The sequence below is a fragment of the Cebus imitator genome, unplaced genomic scaffold (genome assembly GCF_001604975.1).
Source record: "Cebus imitator isolate Cc_AM_T3 unplaced genomic scaffold, Cebus_imitator-1.0 Scaffold53, whole genome shotgun sequence".
Lineage (NCBI taxonomy): Eukaryota > Metazoa > Chordata > Mammalia > Primates > Cebidae > Cebus > Cebus imitator.
The window spans coordinates 3,027,208-3,037,809 of record NW_016107368.1 but is presented as its reverse complement, the minus strand read 5'-3'; the positions used below and the strand labels follow the sequence as shown (position 1 = coordinate 3,037,809).

The following is a 10,602-nucleotide window of genomic DNA, read 5'->3' as shown; positions in this document are numbered from 1 at the left end:
GGTTCAAGCGATTCTTCTGCCTCAGCCTCTCAAGTAGCTGGGTTTACAGGTGCACGCCATCATGCCCGGCTACTTTTTTTGCATTTTTAGTAGAGGTGGGGTATCACCATATTGGCAAGGCTGGTCTCGAACTCCTGACCTTGTGATCCGTCCGCCTTGGCCTCCTAAAGTGCTGGCATTACAGGCATGAGTCACCACACCTGGCCTAAGTGTAAGATTTCAATGGACAATTAGTATAACTGTGGATGGCATCTGATTTTGTTTTTAATTCTGTGGATTGTGTTTAAGCAATTCGGTAGTACGTTCCTGATTTTGAGATGCTGAGTGGTATTGCACAGCTGTCACTTTATCAAGTGTGTACAACAGTCCCATGAAGTTTGTAGAGCATACCCTTGCATAGCTTCAGGTGCTAGAATTAAAATTCATGTTATCTCACACACACACACACACACACACCCACACACACACACACACACAATCAGCCATGTGGACTCAAGATCCAGGTCCATCCCAGTGGATCCAGGCACCAGGTCAGCCCCTGTAGAACCAGGTGCCAAGCCTCCCCCCTTGCTGACATAGGCACCAGACAATCCCTCTCAAGGACTCCAGCAAGAAGTTCACCAGCAACTCCCCACTAAACCACCTATCTAGAATTTCTAGATAGACTGATAAACTGCTTTCCCTGCTAAAGCCAGCATGTAAAGACTGGAAGAGGTGACTACTTCAAATGCACAGACACTAATGCAAGGCCATTAGGATCATGAATAATCAGAGGAACATGACAGCACCAAAAGAACAAAATAAAGTACCAAGAAACTGACACAAAAGAGGTGGAGATCTATGAACTCCTGATGAAGAATTCAAAACAATCAACTTTTTAAAATTTATTTATTGTTTATTTTTAGAGACAGGGTCTCGCTATGTTGCCCAGGCTGGAGTGCAGTGGCTATTCACACTCTCGATCCCACTACTGATCAGCACGGGAGTTTTGACCTGCTCCATTTCCGACCCCTCCTTAGGCAACATGGTGTTCCCCCGCTCCCAGGAGGTCACCATATTGATGCCGAACTTAGTGCAGACACCCGATCGCATAGCGCACTACAGCCCAGAACTCCTGGGCTCGAGCGATCCTCCCACCTCAGCCTCCCCAGTTGCTGGGACTACAGGCATGGACCACTGCGCCTGGCCAAAATAATCATCTTAAGCTCAGTGAATTACAAGAGAACACAAATAGACAACTGAATGGAAGACAAAACATGAACAAAATGACAAATTCAACAAAGAGATAGAAACAGTTTTTTAAAAAGGACTAAAGAAGTGGACTTCTGAGTCACGGCGGAGCAGGCTATCAAATGGAGGTGGGAAAGTTTGGCCCACCGGAATGATCACCAAGACATACAAGGTAGAACTGGGCCCTGGGATTCTAGAGAAGAAAAAGAAGAAAGTGGTAAGAACCAGAGACTCAATACTCAGTTTTAAACAAAGATGATTACTTTGCTGATGTTTCTCCTTTAAGAGCCATATCCTCCACTAAGAGTGTGGTCCACGGGCAGGCATCTGAGATGCCTCTAGCAAAGAAAAAGAAGAAGAAAAAGAAAGTGTCAGCACCCTTTGTGAGGAGCATGTAGAACCTGAGACGACACTGCATGCCAGACGGACAGAGAAATCATGCAGCCCCAGGAAGCAGGCACTTGGCCCCTTGGAGTTCCTCAGTGGGGAGAAGAGAAAGAAGAAGTCACCCCTGGCCATGTCCCATGCCTCTGCAGTGGAAACCTCCCCAGACCTCAGACAGGGTGAGGAGGAAAGCAGAGTAGGCAAGAAGCTCAAAAAACAGAAAAGGAAAAAAAGGGGGCCCAGGACCCCACAGACTTTTCAGTCCAGGACCTTTGGTTCTGCAAAGCCAGGGATGCCACGGACACTTGCTCAGTGGGGAAGGAGGGTGAGGAACAGGCAGGCTAGGGTAGAAACAGAAACAGAAGAGCTCCAGGGAACACAGTGGGAAGGTGAAGAAGAAGAAAAAAATCCACCAGGAGGGAGATGCCCTCCCAGGCCACTCCGAGCCCTCCAGGTCCATGGAGATCAACCCTAGGAGGAAGTAGAAAGAAGCCAGTCAAAGCTGAGGCTCCAGAATACATCCTCATAGGAGATGGCCTGAAGGCCCCCCGTGAAGAAAAAGATGAAGTCCAAGAGGAAGATAGAGCAGCCAGTCATCCAGGAGCTGGCTCTGAAAAGGAAGAAGAGGAAAGAGAGTGGGGTAGCAGGAGACCCTTGGAAGGAGGAAACAGACACGGACTTAGAGGTGGTGTTGGAAAGAAAGGTAACACAAGGAGTCTCGTCTCCTCAATTTTTTAGAATGGTTTCAGTAGGAATGGCACCAGCTCTGCTTTGTGCATCTGGTAGAATTTGGCTGTGAATTCATCGGCGAGGCACCTGTAGACCAGCTGAGGTGAAAGGCCTTGTAAGAAGAGATCGATCGTGAATCAGGCAAAATGTAACCTTCTGAAACCAGGAAGTGGTTCGGAACCCCAGTTTGACCCATGGGATAATGCAGGTTTTGAGAACCAGGAACAGAAACTGAAATTTATCAGACTTATGGGTGGCTTCAAAAACCTTTCCCTGGTGGCTCACTCTTGTAATCCCAGCACTTTGGGAGGCTGAGGCAGGTGGATCAGGAGGTCAGGAGTTCAAGACCAGTCTGTCCATTTCTAAAAAAAAAAAGACAAAAACCTGTCCACTTCATTCAGCCGCCCACCTCCCCACCGCCAGCACGATTACATGGCTCTCACAAGAAGGCAGTTGACAGCCTGCAGCAGAACCTGCAGCGGGACTGTGACCAGGCCAAGAGCTGGAAGTACAGCCACAGAGCCGGCCTCTGCTTCTCCAAGCCCCCAGCTTCTCCACCACCCCCAACAAATTCTTTTATATTGACAGGAACACTTCCAAGTCAGTCAAGCTGGAAGACTAAACTCTAGAGTTTTGTCCCCCCCAAAACTGCCACAATCGCTTTGATTATCCCACGTATACTGGAGGTTACACATTTGTGTGTGTGTGTGTGTGTGTGTGAAAAATCAGATCTTGGTGATGACCTTGAGCAGTAGGATATAAACAACTCCCATAAGCTTAGTGTTCCAATAATGGAACACTAGGCATATATGGGTTATTCAGTTGTGCAGGTGAAAGCCACCTGACAGTTGGCTCACATTTAATAGCTGTGGAGGTTAAGGACAGGAACAATGATCTCGAGGGGCTTGAATGAACTGGGGTGGGGCAGCTCGTGTTTCTCAAATCTCCTGGTTTGTGTGTTAAACATTCCATCCCTGTTTGAGACATCAGTGTGTACAGATGACCTTAGTTGAGTGTTTAGCAGGTGCTAGGCACATGCTAGTGTTTTTGTAATATATTTAATCTTCATAATTATGAAATGGGTGCTACTATTATCCCCATCTTATAGATAAGGCAACTGAGGTTCAGGGATAAAGTAATAAAATAAATTACCTGGGGTTACCCAGCCACAAAAAGAAAACAACTAAAAAGAAATTCTGGAGCTAAAGAAAACAAGGACTGAACTGAAAGGCTTCATGGAGAGCTTCAACAGCAGATGTGACCAAGAAGGAAGAATCAGTGAGCTCAAAGGCAGGACATTTGAAATTATCCATTCAAAGGAGCAAAAATAAAAAAGAATGAATAATTCTGAAAAGGCTCAATAGGCTTATGAGATACCATTAAGTAAACCAATATACGCATTATGGAGGTGCTCCAAAAGGAGCAGAAAAGGTGAAAAGGAGAGAAAACTTGTTTACAAAAATAATGACAGAAAAATTCTGAGGCCAGGTGTAGTGGCTTATGCTTGTAATTCTGGCACTTTGGGAGGCTGAGGCGGGTGGGTTACTTGAGGTCAGGAGTTTGAGACCAGCCTGGTGAACGTGGTGAAACCCCATCTCTACCAAAAATACAGAAATTAGCTGGGGGTGGTGGTGCACACCAATAGTCCCAGGTACTTGGGAGACTGAGGCATGAGAATCACTTGAACTTGGGAGGTGGAGGTTGCAGTGAGCCAAGATTGTTCTACTGAACTCTAGCCTGGACAACAGAGTGAAACTCTGTCTCAAACAAAAACCAAAGCAAACTCCCAAAACCATAAAAATGTCCAAATCTGGAAAGGGAAAAATGAATATGAAGATCCATGAAGCCCAAATAACCCCAGACAGGGTTAAGATAAAGGGAACTTCATTGAGACACATTATAATAGAATTCTCAAAAATCAGAGATAAAAAGAATTTGAAAGCAGCAAGAGAGAAGGAACTCATCACATACAAGAGAACCTCCTTTGCAGTATCAGAGGCTCAGCAGAAACATTGCAGGCCAGGAGAAAGTGGGATGATGTATTCAAAGTGCCAAAAGAAAAAAACAGCAACTGTCCAGCAAGAATACTATAACAGCAAAGCTATCCTTCAGAAATATTAGAGACGCGGTTTCACCGTGTTAGCCAGGATGGTCTCGATCTCCTGACCTCATGATCTGTCTGTCTTGGCCTCCCAAAGTGCTGGGATTATAGGTGTGAGCCACTGCACCCAGCCCTGGTGATGATTTTTTGGATTTGACACCAAAAGCACACAGAGCAAAAGCAAAAATAAACAAGTGGAATTGCAACAGACTAAAGAGCTTCTGCCAAGCAAAGGAAGCAACCAACAAAATTAAAAGGCAACTTATGGATTGGGAGAAAATATTTGTAAGCCATACATCTGATAAGGGGCTGATGCCCAAAATATATAAACACCTCATATAACTCAACAGCAACAAATAATTTAAAAATGGGCAAATGACCTTAATAGACATTCCTCAAAAGAAGACATACAAAACAGGTGTATGAAAAGATGCTCATCATCAGTAATCATCAGGGAAATGCAAATTAAAACCACAGTGAGATATAATTGTGGTGATCATTTCAGCATATAGGTATATCAAAACATCATATCTTCACCTTAAATATACATAATTTTTAGTTGTCAGTGAGTCCTAAATAAAACTAGGGAAAATATGGGAAATAATAAGAGTTGGTGGAATGAGAAGTGGAATGAGAAGCATCAGAAATTCTCATATTTGGCTGATGGTGATAATATAGTAACCTACCTACCTTCCTTCCTTCCTTCCTTCCTTCCTTCCTCCCTCCCTCCCTCCCTCCTTCCCTCCTTTCTTTCTTTGGCTCGTTCATTTGTTTGCTTTTGTGGAGACAGGGTCTCACTCTGCCGCCCAGGCTGGAGTGCAGTGGCCCCATCACAGCTCACTGCAGCCTCGAACTCCCAGGCTCAAGTCCTCCCACCTTAGCCTCCTGAGTAGCTGGGACTACAAGCCCATGCCACCGTGCCAGGCTAATTTTTTTTGTAATTTTTTTTGTAGAGATAGGGTTTTGCCATGTTGCCCAGGCTGGTCTTGAACTCCTGGCCTCAAGTGATCCGCCTGCCTCGGCCTCCCAAAGTACTGGAATTACAGATGTAAGTCATTGCATCCAGCCATGATTTTAAGAAGGGTTTCTTTTCTCTAGCTTACTTAATTGTAAGAATACAGTATATAATACATGTAACATACAATATATGTGATAACAGGTTATGTTATCTGCAAGGCTTATGGTTAACAGTCGGCTGAGTTAGGTTTTTGGGGAGTCAAAAGTTATATGTGGACTTTTGACTGCTCAGGGGTTGGTGTCCCTAAGACCCCACATTGTTCAGAGGTCAACTGTCTATGGAATACTTCAATAAAATGTTTGCAAAACATCTCACTTTGACTGTTGTATGAAGAATGACCTGTAGGGGGAGCCAGTGGATACAGGAAGACGGGGTTGGAGGCTTTTGCAGATAAGAGACTCCGATAATCAAACACACGTAAATTGAAAATTTCTAAAAGTATAGGAATAAAATGTATAATTTCCAAACTCAGAAGAAAAAACTAGAATAAGAAAAAAAATCCGAATCAAGGCAAGAAAGGAGAGAAACAGAAATACAGAAGAGAAGAGGCAAGTAATTCCTCCAAAAAATTCAGAATGCATCAGGAATTGCAGTTAATGCAGATGGTCCAAATCTGTGCTACTCCATACCGTGATACACCGTGTCAATATCCAGATGTCACTATACGGTACCTGGAATGTAGCTCGGAACTGAAATGTGCTGTTGTGGCCGGGCATGGATGGAGGTTCACATCCGTAATCCCAGCATTTTGGGAAGCCAAGGCGGGTGGACCACTTGAGGTCAGGAGTTTGAGACCAGCCTGGTCAACATGGGGAAAACCCATCTCTACCAAAAAACACAAAAATTAGCCAGGCGTGGTGCCACATGCCTGCAGTCCCAGCTGCTTGGGAGGCAGAGGCAGGAGAATCGCTCGAACCCAGGAGGCGGCTCACTTGCAGGTGAGCTGTGATTGCACCACTGCACTCCAGCCTGGGTGACTGAGTGAGGCCCTGTCTTGAAAAAAGAAAAGAAAAGAAACAAATGAAGCAAAAATGGAGGCCTGGCATAGTGGCTTATGCCTGTAATTCCAGCACTTTGAGAGGCCAAATCAGGAGGCTTGCTTGAACCCAGGAGTTTGGGATCAGACATAGTGAGCAAGGTCTCAGCCCCTCAGGGATGAGGATCTAGGTAACCCCACCAGGTGAGCCACCTATATCAACAGAAGGGCCACCTGAAGATGAAGGGACTCTAGAAGGGCCAGTAGGAGAGGGAGATGGCGAACACTCACAGGCTCTGCTAGATTCAGCTTCTGCAGTGGAAACTGGTTCATCCCACTAATCGTCATTTTCTGGCTGGCATAGAGAGCAAGAATCCTAAGTAGCTGTCCTCAAATGCAGTGAGTCTCTTTATAAAACAAATGAATCCGGGCGGGATGCGGTGGTTCACGCCTGTAATCCCAGCACTTTGGGAGGCCAAGTTGGGAGGATCACCTGAGGTCAGGAGCTTGAGACCAGCCTGGCCAACATGGTGAAACTCCGTCTCTACTAAAAATACAAAAAATTAGCTGGGCGTGGTGGCAGGTGCATGTAATCCCAGCTACTCAGGAGGCTGAGGCAGAAGAATTGATTGAACCTGGGAGGTGGGCGTTGCAGTGAGCCGAGATCGTGCCACTGCATTCCAGCCTAGGTGACAGTGAGACTTCATCTCAAAACAAAAACAAACAAAAAAACCCAAATGAATCCGAGCGGCATAGGGTGAGCGATAGTGGATGCTGTGCTGCCCAGCCCCACCATTTTCCTATTGCTATGGTAATTAAGTACCACACACTTAGTGGCTTAAAACAGTACAAATTGGCTGGGCACAGTGGCTCACATCTGCAGTCCCAGCACTTTGGGAGGCCGAGGTGGGAGTGTAGTGAGAAGCCAGGAGTTCAAGACCATCCTGGGCAACATAGTGATACCCCATCTCTACAAAAAATAAAAATAAAAAAAGTAGCCAGGCATGGTGGTGCACGTCTTTAGTCCCAGCACTTTGAGAGGCCAAGGTGGGAGGATTGCTTGAGCCAGGACTTTAAGACAGGCCAGAGCAACATAGCAAGACTCCGACTCTACAAAACAATTTAAAAATTAGTTGGATGCAGTGGCATGCACCTGTAGTCCCAGCAACTTGGGAGGCTGAGGTGGGAGGATTGTTTGAGCCCAAGTGTTTGAGGCTGCAGTGAGCTGCGATCGTGTCACTGCACTCCAGCCTGGATGACAGCCTGTCTCTTAACAAAAACAACAACACAAGTCTATTATTATTGTTATTATTATTGTTATTATTATTATTTTTAAGACAGGGTTTCACTATGTTAGTCAGGCTGGTCTTGAACTCCCGACCTCAGGTGATCCACCCGCCTTGGCCTCCAAAGTGCTTAGATTACAGGCGTGAGCCACTACGCCCGGCCTTATTATTATTTTTTGAAACAGAGTTTCACTCTTGTTGCTGAGGCTGGAGTGCAATAGCACGATCTCGGCTCACTGCAACCTCTGCCTCCCGGGTTCAAGAGATTCTCCTGCCTCAGCCTCCCAAGTAGCTGGGATTACAGGCGCACACCAACACACCCGGCTAAATTTGTATTTTTAGTAGACTCGGGGTTTCTCCATATTGGTCAGGCTGGTCTTGAACTCCCAACTCAGGTGATCCGCCCAACTCAGCCTCCCAGAGTGCTGGGATTACAGACATGAGCCATCGCCACCGTGTCCAGCCACAGAAGTCTATTACCTTAAAGTTCCGGAGGCCAGAGTCCAAAGTCAGTTTCACCAGCCTTCTCCCTGTGATTTTTTTTAAATTTTATTTTTAGAGACAGTGTCTTTCTCTGTCACCCAGGCTGCTGGAGTGCAGTGGTATGATCATAGCTCGCTGCAGCCTCGAACCCCTGAGTTCAAGCAGTTCTCCCACCTCGGACTCCCAAAGTGCTGGGATTACATGAGCCACCATGCCCTTTGCCTTTATAGGATGGTCCCTTTTTCTGTGTCCATGTCCTAATCTCCTCTTTTTTTTTTTTTGGAGATGGAATTTCGCTCCTGTTGCCCAGGCTGGAGTGCAATGGCATGATCTCGGCTCACTGCAACCTCCACTTTCCAGTTTCAAGCAATTCTCCTGCTTCAGCCTCCCTAGTAGCTGGGATTACAGGCGCCCGCCACCACACACGGGTACTTTTTTGTATTTTTAGTAAAGATGGGGTTTCTGTGTTGGCCAGGCTGGTCTCGAACTCCTGACTTCAAGCAACAGACCCGCCTCGGCCTCCTAAAGTGCTAGGATTACAGGCGTGAGCCACCGCGCCCGATCCTCTCCTTCTTATGAGACCCTAGTCTTACTGGATTGGAGCTCATCTAAAGGGCCTCATGTTAAGTTAATTACCTTTTCAAAGATTGAGTCTTCAAATGCAGTCAAATTCTGAGGTGCTGGGGTGAGGACTCCAGTGTATACATTTCATGGGAACACAGGGCGGCCCAGAACACAGAGGAAAGTTCCTATACCATGCTTTTTAGGTAGAGCTCTAGAAACATGGAAAGTTCTCCAGAGGAGTTTTAGGGGAACCCAAAGATAGAAGGGGCTTGGACTGCTCCCCACAACAGAGACCAGAGAAGTGGCAGAGGTCCAAGAAAGGAAGTGACTCAGTAGTGGCTTTGGGTATATTGGAAGCCACAGACTGCCTCAAAGAGCTTCCTGTGCCTTCACTCATGAACAGCCTCATGAACAGGGTATGGAGCAGCAGAAAAGGCGCTGCCTTTCTTTTTCTCTTTTCAAATCTGGCAGCTTACGGCAACCCACATCTATCATTATCTCAGCATCCTCAGTCAGAAGTCCAGGTACAGGCTCATGTCTGTAATCCCAGCACTTTGGGAGGCCGAAGCAGGCAGATCACCTGAGGTCAGGAGTGCAAGACCAGCCTGGCCAACACAGTGAAACCCAGTCTCTACTAAAAGTATAAAAACTAGCCATGTATGTGGTGGGTGCCTGTAATCCCAGCTACTCGGGAGGCTGAGGCAGGAGAATCACTTGAACTTAGGAGGTGGAGTTTGCAGTGAGCAAAGATCACATCACTGCACTACAGCCTGGGCGACAAAATAAGGCCCTGTCTCAGAAAACAAACGAAAGGCCAGGTGATGTGGCTCAAGTCTATAATCTCAGCACTTTGGGAGGCCGAGGCGGGCAGATCACGAGGTCAAGAGAGCGAGACCATCTTGGCCAAGATGGTGAAACCCCGTCTCTACTAAAAATACAAAGATTAGCTGGGTGTGGTGGCGTATGCCTGTAGTCCTAGCTACTCAGGGGGCTGAGGCAGGAGAACTGCTTGAACCTGGGAGGTGGAAGTTTCAATGAGCCAAGACGCCATCTCAAACAAACAAAGTCCAGGTACAGTTTAATTGAGCACTCCGCAGAGGGCTTCGTAAGACTGCAATGGAGACGTGAGCTGCACTGCATTCCTTCCTGGAGTTTGGAGTCCTTTTCCAAGCTCCGCTGGCTGTTGTTGGCAGAATTCCGTTCCTGTGGTGCTGGGATTGAGGCTCTCAGCGTTTAGAGGCTTCCTGTAATTCTGTGCCACGTGACCCTTTCCGTGGGTAGTTCACAACTGGCAGTGTGATTCTTCAAGGTCATCAGGGAACCTCTCATTCCAGTCTGATAGTCCTATACAGTGTAACCTAATCAAAGGATCGACAGCCCATCACCCCTGACATCTTTTAAACTTTTGTTTTGGGTCAGATGCAGTGGCTCATGCCTGTAATCCCAGCACTTTGGAAGGCTCCAGTGGGTGGATCATGAAGTCAGGAGTTCAATATCAGCCTGGTCAAGATGGTGAAACCCCGTCTCCACTAAAAATACAAAAATTAGCTGGGTGCAGTGGTGGTCGCCTGTAATCCCAGGTACTCGGGAGGCTGAGGCAGACAATTGGCTTGAACCCAGGAGGTGGAGGTTGCAGTGAGTTGAGATTCCGCCACTGCACTCCAGCCTGGGCGACAGAGACTCCAACTCAAAAAAATAAAATAAAAAATAAATGAACTTGGACGGGCGCAATGGCTCAAGCCTGTAATCCCAGCACTTTGGGAGGCCGAGGCGGGTGGATCACGAGGTCAAGAGATCGAGACCATCCTGGTCAACATGGTGAAACCCCGTC

The 10,602-nt window shown here is 46.8% G+C and overlaps 1 pseudogene; it reads left to right on the top strand.

Moving 5' to 3' along the window:
- The first annotated feature begins 1,340 nt into the window (after positions 1-1,340).
- Positions 1,341-3,789, top strand: LOC108304163 (annotated as a pseudogene).
- The last annotated feature ends 6,813 nt before the right edge of the window (positions 3,790-10,602 follow it).